Genomic DNA, 14,197 nt, shown 5'->3' with positions numbered 1-14,197 from the left:
AATGTACAGCCGACTATGTAGTACATGGGTCACCAAACTACGGCCCACGATCCCATTTTTTAGGTTTGTCAAACTGTATTGATAACTTTGTTACTGTCAAAAACTAATCTACTCTTTACGAAAGTTTACTGTTACGACATGTAAAATTATTATTACCGACTTTCATAGGATTGCAACGCCCAGGATTGACCCAAAGCAAGTTTATTACGTACAGAGTACAGACAAAACAAAAAGTGTTAATTGTGCGCAAACAATTGTATTATTGTGTTACTTGTGACGTAATATACAAGCATTCCTTGTAAGATGAGACTAAGACTAACTATACAATTTAATAGATTTTAAATAGGTTTTTAAAAGACCATATCTTGGCGCCCCTATAAAAATCGCCTCGTGGGCTAAGTTTGAGAAGAGGGCACTAGGGCATGTAAAGCCCGCAGTGGAAAAAAGTTTGGTTAGTGCATCTGGACATCCATTTCAGAGCAATGAAGCGTTTACTTAAAACAATAAGTTCGAAATCACTGATTTCAAATCAGCGCCGACATAATTCCAATACATTCATTTGCAACTGTTTGCAAGTGAAAACTTTGCAGCCAGATTGTGCTGCGCCCCCCTTGCGAACCCTTCACGCCCCCCAGTTTAAGAACCCCTGGTCTAAATAATTGCGCGGATTTTTGCGCGGATCGATAGACTTTTGATTGACAGGTGGATTTAAAGATTAACGCAATTTGTATGTAACGCCTGCAAGACTATCCAGCCGACAAAAAGAACAACTAAATAAAGCAACAAACACGACGAATCTTCAGTTTTGCTCTATTGCGCACGCAGCTGTTCCGCTAGATTCTACAATTTCTCATTTTCATAACGATTCATACATTTTGCTCATTTGTTTTGTGGGGATAGTTTTTGATTGCCAAACTGCTCTTAACTGTTTTTAATTATTTGTCACACAGGAAATGTCCTAATGATTTTTAGGCGTGGGACACAGCATGTGAAATTAGGCCAATTCGTCGTTTTTTGTCCAATTTTTAGGCCACCTGGCAACCCTGGGTAGAACTGCTACACTGGAATTTGGATTGCGCCCGGTTTGGTAGGTGGCGCAACGGAACATAGTGCGCTTAGTCAAAAAAAAAAAGTCCGCTTAGTCCGCTAGGCAAGGATGGCAGTACGGTACGGTACGTATTGCGTTGACCGTACCACGTACCTCGTTACGTAGAGCGTACCGTACCACCGTACCGTACCAAATGTCAAAAATCAAAGCGTACCGTAGCCTACCTTCAAATAAACCAATTGGGATTAAGTTGGATACATTTTATGACAATATAACATGCAAGGAGAGGTGTCTAAACAACAAGCTGTCCCATTACAACCAGCTCATTCGAAATGAAAGGTTGATGCATTTTCTACGATGGGCTCGTGCAGTGACAGTGGGTAATTTTCAACAGCATGTTTCTTAAGAGACAACAACACTAGCTAGCTTTTTCAACTAACTGGAGAATCAATTACAAATGCCGAGATAATCTCTGTTCTTGTCACGTGCGCGTTTTAATAATACGTCTACGGCACGTGTAACCATAGGCGCCGAGTTTTATAAAAATGCAACGTGGCGGACGTAAATTATGACGTCACTTTTTGTGACGTCACTAATGCGTGCAACCACACGAACCCACCTCAAAGCCCAAGAAACTTTCAATGGAATGTAACATTTGTTAAATTCGTTTAAAAAAAAACATTTTTTAAAATAATATTCAGTTAAAACAGTTTGCTTTAACGTTTTATTGGTTTAGCAACGTTTAGAAAAGTTTCATCAAATTGTTGCTCTTGTATCACCCAAAGTCTAAACCAGGGGCGGGCAACCTTTGTTACTGTAGGGTCAATTATGAATGTCAAAATTGGATCGCGGGCCGCACATGTGCATAACACAAAGTGATTTTGCTTTGTTTCTTACCAAATATGCTTCACTACAAGTATAATTCGTATTTGATTCTTGCCACATTTTGCCAGATCGCAGTAGGCTAAACTGGCACCAGGCGCATTAATCAGCTCAAAAATATGTATTAATTGGACTCGTTTGCCAGTACTTTTGAAATCCAAGCGTCTCTGTGGGCCGCACAACCTTTAATGAAGGGCCGCAGGTTGCCCACCCCTGGTCTAAACTATAACCATTCATTACAGTACAATCACATTGTACATAATAATGGCCATACATTCACTGCCAACAATTTGTTTGACGTCAAAACAAAGCTCTAACCAAAACACGTTGTAGTTTCCACTCGTTTTGTTGCTTTTATGCCAGCATGCTTGTTTAAGAGCAAAATTGTTCCCAATTTTTTTCAGATTTTACGATGTTTCGTACTATACCGCTACAAACAAATCAAAATATCCACGGTGGCCGCCACCGTGCTTTACAAACCCAGCCCGCCACCGCCCACTCGGCGCCTATGCGCGTTACCCTCCTTTTGCACGGTAAGCACGCATTATTAAGCAGTGACGTCATAAACTTTTTTGAGCACTATTTTGGTACAGGGACACCGTGATGAAATCATGTTTTAAACAACTTAAATTCAAGTTTCAGACAATTTTGATATTATCTGCAAATGGTAACGATTCAAAAATGACCGTTTAATCAACATTTAATATGCGTACCAGTACGGTGGTACGGTACGCTTTTGGTACGGTGGTACGCTCTAGTGAAGGACCGTACCACGTACCGTACCCGTACCTCAGCTTTCTTTGCGTACCGTACCTACGTACCGTACTTTTTAATGAAATTTGCTGCGTACCGTACCATCGTACCGTACCGTACTGCCATCCTTGCCGCTAGGTACTTCGCTAGGCATACTACAGGTTGGATTTACGGTTGGCGCTCGTAGTGAGCGGACGCAACCTTTATCAAGCAATGGATAAAGGTCCCAGTTTTGCGCAAGTCACGCAACAAAAGGGTGGGGGCTATTTAAAGAGGCCAACCTGTCTAAGTTTTAAAACGAGAAATCAAAGTAAAAGAGATGATATTTTAAATATCATTGAAAAAGAGAGTTTCTCTGTCCAAAAACTGATTGGAATCTCAGAAAGGAAAGGAAACCTAGTCGACGTTAGGCTACATGTACTGCAAGAAAAGATGTTTTAGAATTGTTAAAAAAAAAAGAAAAACTGGTTCAGGTAGGCCTAGACACAATTTATTCGGTTCGACTCTACGAATCTAATAAGCTTAATGTGGCGGTAGGATGGGTGCCTATACCCTTTCCCAATGAAGAAAAAAAACAGAATTTCAAAAAAGATTCAGAGAAGTGAAGAATATCCAGCACCGAAAAGATAAAAACTGGAATGAGAATTGTTACTCTAGACTAGGGTTGCCATATTTTATGAAACACAATCCCTGACAAAATTTATCTCAGTTGCGTTAACCCAGTGGTTCTCAAACTTTTTCGTTATTTTCTCTAAGCGGTCTCTTTGCAATTATTTCGAGGGCTTGTGGTCCTTAAGCCTGAATGTGTTTTTCAGAAAAAGGAAAATTGATTGCAGGATTTTAGCTAGTTTTGTGAAATTTTGCATAACAATGATCCAAATTTGACATTACAGACAAGACAAAAACATTACCATTGTGCGCGAACAATTGCATTTTTGTTAGTTTTGTTAGTCGATTCTCAATTTCACTTTGATTTAAACTTATTTAGTTGCACAAACTGACGCTAAATTAGAATATAGAATTACTTCCAGCTTTTTGCGGTCGCCGCAAAATCGCCTCACGGAGCCCTAAAGGACCGCGGGCCCCAGTTTGAGAACCGTTGGATAAACCTTTTTTGCGGTCCAATTACTTCTATTGCGGAATAAATTTAGAATATTCGGAAATCACACGGACAGCGACACGAGAAAACGTTAGATACGATACTCTGATCCTTGTTAATTAACTTTCTGTGCAGGCTTCTGTTTAGTTAAGTTTATTATAGGCTAAGCTTACTACTCTCACTATCCTTGAAACAATAAGCACATATATCACGGGTCGCCAACCTTTGCCACTCTAAAAAGTATTCGTACCAATTTCAAATTGTCACAGAAAAAAACAACACTGGGATCCGCCCTTTTCAAATTTGAAATAAAACGCCACTGTAAAATCGTTTTTATATCTCACGACATTCGACTTTTTGTTGTTAGTTAATTCCTTGCATATTAGGTACACAGCTAAAGCAAATGAAACCTTCCACGATCCCACGTAGCATCGAACGCTGTGTTTTACTAGAAATTTTCTCCGTAATTTCATAGTATATCTATTTTTTTTTTCTTAAATTCCTGACTTTAAAGCACATTTTAAAATTTCTCCCTGACACAGATTTAAACACTAAATTCCCTGACATGTCAGGGAAAATCCTGACGTATGGCAACCCTACTCTAGACCAGTGGTTCCCAAACTGTGGGCCATGGCCCCACTACTAGGACACCAAGACATTTTCAATGGGCCACAGAGCCATTTGAACAGATTCTACTGTTTTGTTATACTGTAGGTATTATGCGCTTTGTTTTGAAAACATAATAAGTTATTTGCAAAGAATTCCGAATCTTGTAGCCAAATTTCAGGAGCATGTATCTCATTAAAAATATATCGCTAGAAACCATTTCGCCTATTTTTGAGTTTTTTTTATTTGTGCCCAAATTTACAGCACGTGGTGCGCCACGAATCGCTAATAAATAGACCAGTGATTCCCAACCGGGGTGCCGCGGCACCCTGGGGTGCCAATTGCAATGCTCAGGGGTGCCAATTGCAATGCTCAGGGGTGCCGCGAGATATTGACATTGCAATACTGCGACTCATTCTTTATTTTAACTTTAACCCCTTAAGTGCGGAATTTATTTATTTCTAACCGAGTTTCAGTGTGAATTAAGTTTCGCGTCTAGCAGTTATTCCCAGCTCCATTCTGGAGAGTCGCTGGCGGTAAATAGATACTCCGCGATAAACCTATGGATTCTCGCCCAGGAAAAAAACAGAGTGAAAGAGATTTCGACTCGTTGCGTTTCTTTCCACAAAAAAGTTTAAATAGCATAACGATGGAAATTTTAAGCTGATGCACAAGCAGATTCCCCTCGACGCGTTCTGGATAAAAATTGAAAATGAATATCCTTGCGTTGGAAAGAAAGCTACTGTGCTTTTGTTGCAGATTTCCGCGTCATACCTATGTGGGAGTGGATTTTCCGTATTAACGAACATAAAAACTAAAAAACGAGAACTTATAGTCGAGGAAGAAATGCCTGGCTTTATCGAATGTGCCTTCACATATTAATGGACTTTGTGCAAGAAGCCAAGCCCAAATTTCACACTGATTTTTGAATAAATACATTTACGCGCGCTGTCCTGTACAACTCATTCTGTGTTGTTTCATACAGTTATTTGAAATACAGAAACCTCATAAAATTGATCCAGTTTTGCCAGGGTGCCGCAAACTATTTAACTCTTTGATAGGGTGCCGCATAAGGTCAAAAAGGTTGGGAACCACTGAAATAGACATTTGGGCCACAGACCAAAAAAGTTTGGGAACCCTTGCTCTAGAGTCTAGACAAAGCTGATGTGGAAAAAATCCAATACCTAGTTACGTGACATTAAACGGATATGAGTTATATTGTACATATAACGGCCAGCAAATAACCTGCAAATATTGCTCAGAAGTTGGACATAAACAGCAAGACTGCCCCAAAAGAATACAAGACTACCCAAAACTCTCAGAAACAAGCAAGAAGGTGAACCAAGAAGGCAAGGATTGCACCGCTTCTGATAAGAAACGAAACAACTTGGACGGCGCGGGAGAAGATAAGGGCGCTATTGTGGTGTATCGTGTATTACAGTAGAAATAAGCGCAAATATCATACGAGTGACCGTGATTGCATGAACGTTTTCATTTTCAGTACTCGATTGTCATTTGTCGCTGTTTAACACCTTTTACCATCTGTACACTTTCTCTCTCTCTCTCTCTCTCTCTCTCTAAGCTCAGACAAGCAGTAGCTAAGATCAGACAAGCAGTAGCTTAGACAGCCAGGGACTTAGAGTATAAACATTTACAGCGAAAGATACTTCTGTATAAATAAGTACGACGTCAACTAGACCAACCCCTACATAAATTGGCGATCCCGACGTGATTTTGACGGATACTGTACTCAATTACGGTTTTGACGGATACTGTACTCAATTATACTTAATTATGTCCTACGTGCATAATCTTCTGCCTTTTGGTAAATCCAAAAAGACAAAACTAACTTCTACTCCCATCATAAGAAGCACTGAGCTACCCTCTTAAAGTGGTACTGGACAATTACCCAAGGATTCTCGTCATCCTGGGCCGTATCAAGCAAACAATCGTCAAGACGATTTTGCCAGTTGGTTTAGTTCATACTTCAGTCAACCGTCCCGCAGTCAAGGTGGTTTACCCGGATATGTCTGTCAGTCAACATACCGAGGGCGATACTAACTCGTTGATACCTAACGGAGGAACAAGCGAGAAGAAGCAATACCTTCTGATACTTCAACTAACCAAGCATCAGCGACGTGATCTGAAGTGCAAAAATCGCCATGGAAAAGGAGAACAAGAAAAAAGAAACCGACAAAAGAAAATGGACCACAGCGTCGATGACGATGTTGTTTGTTAAAAACACTAAGAGTTAAGTTTCATTTTTGATGCATGTTTTATTACTAAGCTACGCCTAACTCTGTGTTATGTTAGAAAACTCTAAGGACTACGTCAATACGCCTAACCCTGTGTTATGTCCGAAACCTCTAATGACTTCGTCAGTATTGTTATACGATCTTCTCTATATTGGCTACCATAGGTTGACACTGTACAAACTTGATTTTAGACTTAAACAAGGCAATGTGATTCCTAAACGATCAGCGAATTTCTTTAGCAAAACGAACTAAGGAAAAATGCAGGAGAATGCTTCGTATAAGCCAGCGGATCTTAAACTGGGGTCCGCGGTCCTTTTGGGGTCTGAGAGGCAATTTTGGGGGGACCGCGAAATGGTTGAAGTAATTTTATCAGCATATTTGGCGTCAGTTTGTGCCACTGAATAAGGTTAAATCAAAGTAGAATTGAGAATTGACTGTCTCGAGTGCTAAACAATAATAGCCTTTATTGCATGATAACTAAGAAAAATGCAATTGTTCGCGCACAATCGTTATGTTGTTTTTTTGTCTTGTCTGTGATGTCAAAAGCTGTCTTTGGATCATTATTAAGCGCAATTTTGCATAACTAGCTAAAATCCTGTAATCAAATTTCGTTTTCCTGAAATACACATTCAGGCTTAAGGACCGCGAGCCCTCGAAATAATGGCAAAGGGACCGTTTTGAAAAAAATACTGAAAAAGTTTGAGAACCACTGGTATAAGCGGTATTTTGGTGTTTCAGCTAAATACAAAGGGCACTGTTTAAGCAAAGCGCCATAGTCGGGCCAACGTTCACTGAACGCCGATGCTAGCTTATTTTGAGCACATTTCACTACGAGCACGCTCTGGTAGGCAGTAATCCTGCTAGTCGCCAGGCATTACTTTGCTCCATACCATCCGAAAAAGCGACTCATTTCATGAGACTGCAGACTGCACTGCACTGCCAGTCAACACATGTAGGAGGCAATGCCCCAGAATTTCACATGTGAATTTTCACTTTGCCCGCACCAAACCGTGAACCTTAGCCAACCCTTCCAAGTACTATAGCTCTTTACGCATTCGAATTTCTAGCACAAGCCAGATGTTAAAACGAATTTTATTTGTCCTCTACCTGCATGCCACCACACGAAAGACTCGCTCTCCGGAAAAGCACTTTTCGGCGGGGTGGCCTGTGTGGTGTATCGTCTATTACAGTACAAATAAGCGCAAATATCATACGAGTGATGTGATTGCATGAACGTTTTATTTCGCCATCGTCACATTTTCAGTACTCGACATCGATTGTCATTTGTCGCTGTTTTACACCTTTTACCATCTGAACAGTTACGTCATCGTAACCTTTCTCATTATATATGTTCATGTGTGTTGTAACGATACCAGAGATGCTAACATATCTCTCACTCACTCTGAATGTAAATCCGTCTTAACTCTAACTTTAAGGTTAAACGCCGTCTTCCTCGTTGGACTAAGCTCAGACAAGCAGTAGCTCAGACAGCCAGGGACTTAGGGTACAAACATTTACAGCGAAAGATACTTCTGTAGTAATAAGTACGACGTCAATTAGACCAACCCCTACACTATTGACTCGAACGGGACAACAATAGATTTAGAAACCGTCCACACCCCAAGCGAAACAGCAGAAAAGGAGATAAGAAACCCCGGAACTAAGTTGCCTGATGCACAGCTAAATAACAAGTCCCTTTTGGAAACTAAAAATAGGTCATCCAAGGAAACGGCACCGACGAAACCCACCGAAGTAAACCTACATCAAGCGAAATCTATAAGTCTAAGTGAACTAAAAATACCAATTTCCTGCCCGAAAGAGCTACGTGACAGAAAAAAATTCAACATTCTTCTGCTGGAAATGTTCATCGGAGTTTAACATTGCTGCATCGTGCTACAACGAAATTGATAGATTTTTGGTCCCGGATAAGGAGGTGACAACTAACTGTGTCACATGCCACCACCCATGAGAAGGATGCCGTGCTGTCACAAGTTTCAGCCGGAGTACCAAACAGATGAAAGAACTTTCGAATGCGTGGAATACAAAAGGTATTCAATGTTTTGCATTTGTAAAACTGTTAACGCTACCAAAACGGACAATGACTACTAACTGTATGAATAATGCATGCAAATATATGCTTGTCTACTGCAGCTGTGGAAAAATAACATCTCAGTTAATGGGACCTAACAACCCGTACTTGTGCGATTGCGGCTTTGAATATGAATATGATGTAGACCAGGGGTTCCCAACCTGTGGTACGCGTACCACTAGTGGTACGCGAAGGTTTTTCAGGTGGTTCGCGAGTAAAGCATCCGTTTTTTTCACAAAAACCTGGATTTACAACTTTATCATTTATTTATCTGGTTTTGTTGACCAATTGGTGGACAGTAAACAAAAACATTAGTTGCGGGTTCTTAGCGTTATTTTTAGTAGGCGAATATTATTCTCTTGAATAAAATATGATTCGCACAAATTAGTTGTTCTGCGTGAAGTGGTACGCGTGGCAGTAAAGAGCGTCCAAGTGGTACGAGATCGTAAAAAGGTTGGGAACCCCTGATGTAGACATTATGTAGAACGTTTTTAAATGCCTCTCACTGTAGTAACGTAGCAGGGTTGCGAAACATTAGGAAACGGCGAAGCTTCTTTCGTTTTTTGAGACAAAAAAAGTTCGATATAATGTGTCTACAAGAAACGCACTCCACAGTATTGTCAAACTTACACTTAACCTTTATAAAATACCCAGGGGTAGAGGATACTGGAAATTTAATACATCGTTATTAGATGACCCGAAATTTGTAGAAAATGCCAAAAAGTGGATCGCCGAATTCATTAAATACAATGATAACGGGAAGGTATCCCCGCAAATCCTCTGGGAAGCACTAAAATGCAATCTTCGTGGTTGCATTATAAAGTATGCTAGCGAAAAGAAAAGAAAAGCTAATGCAAAACAGACAGAGCTGGAAAATATACTCAATGAAATGCGAAAATTACCCCAACCCCATGATGAGCGCACTACCAGCGAAATTGCAGTAACACAAGAAACATATGATGATATTATTGAAAGGTATAGCAAAAGCGCAATAATACGAAGTAGAGCGCGATGGGCTGAATATGGGGGTAAAAATAATGCGTGCTTTATAAATCTCGAAAAACGGAGAATGGAAAAGAAAGCTATTACGCGATTGCACTCAAATTTGAAGATAGAAACGGAACTATCGTTTAAACGACAATTTTACGCACCCTTCAAGAGCATTTTGAAACGCTGTACAGCGCAAACAAAAACCCGTTATGCACTACCAGTAAAATATACGATTACGTTAATAATATAGCTTGTCCAACACCAGGAAAAAGCGCGATGCAATGCTTAAAAGCCCTCCAGACGATGAAAAATAACAAATCCCCGGGACTAGACGGTTTGCCAGCGGAATTTTACAAAGTGTTCTGGAAAGAGTTAAAACAGTTACCGGTTAACGCACTCAACAACGCATTTGAGACAGGTGCTTTTGGTGGACAAATGGCTTGGGGTGTAGTAACCTAAATTCCTAAATAGGAAAAAGATGTCCTATATGCAGAAAATTATCGTCCGATCACTTTACTGAATGCGGACTATAGGATAGCAGCTAAAGCAATCAATAGCCGTATCAAAAATGTGCTTCCGACAATCATCGCCCCCGAACAGACGGGCTTTGTTAAGGAAAGATACATAGGAAATAATATAAGAACGCTTTTTAACATTCAGCTCTTTACACCCTGGTGAAAGTAGATTGCCCGTGAGGTATAGTGTTAATAGCAGGGAGTCGAACCGGAACTGAACTCGAACCCGCGAACCGGTTTGAGCGGTTATTTTCATTGAACCGGAACCTAACCCGAACCGCAAATTACGATTTTCTAAAAACCCGAACCGGAGTTGAACCCCATATTTTGTTTGGCGTTGGACCCGAACCGGAACCAAACCAGTAAAAAATGCAGTTTTATATTTTGTGATTTTTATCAAAACAGCGCAATAAAGAATACACGAGATAACACTTGTAGGGCGTGTCGAAAATAACAGTGCACGGGCAAAATTCTTTTGAAGTTTGGTAAGGCCAGGTAGATGATGGGTAGAATTAAATTAAAACGAATAAAAATTTGAACCGGTTTAAAAACCGCAAACCGGTTCGGACCGGATAATTTGCCCAAACCGGAACAAAACCCGAACCCGAAAATATACATTTTTAAAAACCTGAACCGAACCCGAACCCCTAAAAACAAAACCAAGTGAACCCGAACCGAACCTAAACCCATATGACAAGCGGTTCGACTCCCTGAATTAGCTCTACCCAGACTTTGGCTCTACCCGGCCCCGACTGCCGAAAGCATCATCACAGAAGACTTGACTTCGGTGATTGTCGATTGGGAAAGGCCTTACTTTCGTGATTGTCGATAACAGATGGCTTGACTGCGGAAGACCTGACTAGCCCTAGACCAGATGTGCACAACCTTTTCGCTACAACGGCCGCATCGCTTTGTTTTTCAAAATTACTGATGTGAAGAAAAAGGTTTCTCTCTTATGTTTATATATATATATATATATACATATAGTTTTAGTTACGTCACGACCACCAGAACGTATATTTTAATAAACATGTTCACGGCCGCACAAACTCGTCCCTAGGCTGCGTTCACACTCGGACACCGCGGTAGGTTTTCGCTACTAGGAATGAAACTTTTTGATAGTGTGAACGAAACGTCACCTACCGAAACCTGGTACGAAAAGAGGTGGTTTCGCACCTAAACGTGGTCGTGATAACCCGTGTCTGAACGACGCAAGGTTCGAAAACCGTGTCTGAACGAAGCAAGGCGCGAAACCGAATGCAGCGGTTTGTACGTTGGTTTATGGGTGCTATCTATTTTTGTTAACTGAAGTGTACGTTTGCGTGCCTAAAATGAGTGAACGAGGAATACTATGGTCTACAGAAGAAGTCACAAAATTGATTAAACTTTGGAGTGCGGAGGAGGTTCAGTTCATGATTTTAACGGCCAAAAGCCATAACGAAGTGTTTCAAAAAATTGCATTGGGTCTACATGTGTGTAACTCAATGATTGAGTTAAAAAGGAAATCTTGATTGAGCTGTACACATCTTCGTTTTCGTTTAGCAAGAATCCAAAATAAATTTACACTTGAAAACCTTCCAAATAAATCCATGTTTATTCCTTTTTATGAAACTGAAATGCATGCAAATAAAGTTTACAAACTGAAAAAGTAACTTTTTCAAACATGACCTGCATAGTTCAGTTAAACTCTAATCTGCCATTGCCGAAAATAAAATAAAACTGGCGATAGTAGTGAGTTTTCAACAACATCAGGTTTGAAACCACACTTTTCTCTCATCGCAAAATCCGTCTTCAGACGTCAAAACCTGTCGTCCACACCAGCAAAAAACGTGATGCCTCGTCGCGAAAACCGTCTAGTGTGAACGACGTTTTTTGCTCAGTGTGAACGCGCGGAGTACGAACACCTGGTGCGAAACCACGTTGCGGTGCCTCTGTGTGAACGCAGCCAAAATGAATTTATTCGGCCGAAATCGGCCACTTTTCCAAAGATTCGGTTTCGGCCGAACAATTTGTTACGATTCGGCCGAAACCGAATCTTTTACAAATACACATTTAAAGCGTTAAACTCGTATTTTTTGCTTGGTAACAACGAAAATTGCCTCAATTATTATATTTTTTGACAAATTATCGTTTTTCCCACTGCAGACAAAAATCACTAATAAGTTACATGTTGGGGTTGGAAATCATGCAAGGCAATGTTAAACCCCACAGAATTAAATAGGGGAAGAAACACAACTATTCTGCTCCAATAGGCTGGTAAAAAAAACTTATGTTTTCATGTCAAACGCGTAGGGTACGACTTTGCGTGACGTCATAATGATTCGGTTGATTCGGTCGAATTTATTCGGCAAAACCGCCGAATATTCGATTTCAGCCGAATCGAAATTTCGCCGATTCGGTACATCACTAACGGGAACCACATAAACCCGCAGATCCAAAGTATTTTACATAGACTTTGCGCAGATCCCGTCAAAAGGACACTAGATTGTTTATCTAAGAACCAATTTAAATTGCACTAATACCTACAGGAATCATACAGGCTAGGCCAGTGATGCCCAAACTTTTTTAAAGCGACCCAAGTACTTATTGTTTGTGTTGTCTCGCGACCCAATGACATGCATTCTTACTATTTTGGTTGTATTTTTGTCTCTAAGTCAGGAAAGTTTTTCGAAAATTATTACGCCAGTTTTGAAAATTTAAAATCAAACAAATACTACCGGTATTCGTTTTTTCGACAAAACATTTCCATTTAGTCAAAGCATTACTAGCCAGTATGACGCCACAAACAGAATTAACCATTATCAAGCCAAATCGTCTTAAAGTTAATTTGGGGCAAAAATGTAAAGAAGTTTGTTACATCGTAGACAAAATAATGCCCTTTTTTCTTACCCTTATTCTTTCCCACCCTTGCAAACAATACCCTTATTTGGTTGAAAACAATGGGGAATAACTCCGTAGAGGAGAATCCTATACATTCAACATAAAATTACACTACATTTACCACATTAAATAATACAAATACTTTGCAGTTTGGGAAGCGTAATTAGGCCTGTAGGAAGTTTGATGGCGAAACAAGTTTACCGTTGTATTTAAAAAGTATAACCGGTCACCATACATAGCTTAAAGAAAGTTTGCCTGTGGCAAATTAAATACCCAACCTTGCTCTCGAGATCACAAAAATGCACAAACAATCGCTAGTAGACACAATATATTTAAAGAGCAGCATGTTTGAGCTTATGCGCCCCTTAAAAAACGAATAAACTCTGCTTGTAAGATAAAGTCATTTAAGTCTCACCGTTCTTGCAAGCTTATAGCTTTATACAATCAGTAATGTTGAAATTGCAATTTGACCTCTTTCAAAAAACTGTTTAAAAAAACTTTTAAAACTGTGACCATCACCCGCCCCCTTTGAAGAACCATGATTTGAGCAGTAGGCGTTAAACAACAGTACGTAGAGTTCCTTTATAACAAACATTAACAACGAACTATCAAGCGTTAACTAAACAAAAAACGCTTATCGCAAACTTGGAACAGGGGGTGGGGCAATTATGCGAGATGTAATTAGATACCTAACTTACATAATACGACCTTAAACCTTAAATAGGGGTCAAAAACGTTTAACGAAAAATATAGCACCCCTGGAATCATTTGGAAACAATAAAGTGTGTTATAAAAATGGAGTTAGAATGCAGCTGTCTTCGAGGCTAATTCCGAACATTTTATATAAAATCCCTCAACGCCAGGAATCCGGATCACTCAAACTTATTATGTAGGGCAGCGATTCTAAAACTGGGGTCCGCGGTCCATGATGGGTCCGTGAAGCAATTTTGCGGGGACCGCGAAAAGGTTGAAGTCTTCTATAATCTTATTTGGCATTAGTTTGTGCCACTGAGTAAGTGGAAATCGAAGTAAAATTGAAGATGGACTGTCTTCATTGCTTAACAATAGTCTTTATTACAT

General features: G+C 40.0%; 1 pseudogene; it reads left to right on the top strand.

Annotated features, from left to right (window-relative positions):
* Nucleotides 1-2,896: 2,896 nt before the first annotated feature.
* On the top strand, nt 2,897-10,036 carry LOC145213097 (uncharacterized; annotated as a pseudogene).
* The last annotated feature ends 4,161 nt before the right edge of the window (nt 10,037-14,197 follow it).

Source organism: Phallusia mammillata, chromosome 2, assembly GCF_965637545.1.
Source record: "Phallusia mammillata chromosome 2, kaPhaMamm4.hap1.1, whole genome shotgun sequence".
NCBI lineage: Eukaryota > Metazoa > Chordata > Ascidiacea > Phlebobranchia > Ascidiidae > Phallusia > Phallusia mammillata.
This window is presented reverse-complemented; position numbering and strand designations above follow the sequence as displayed.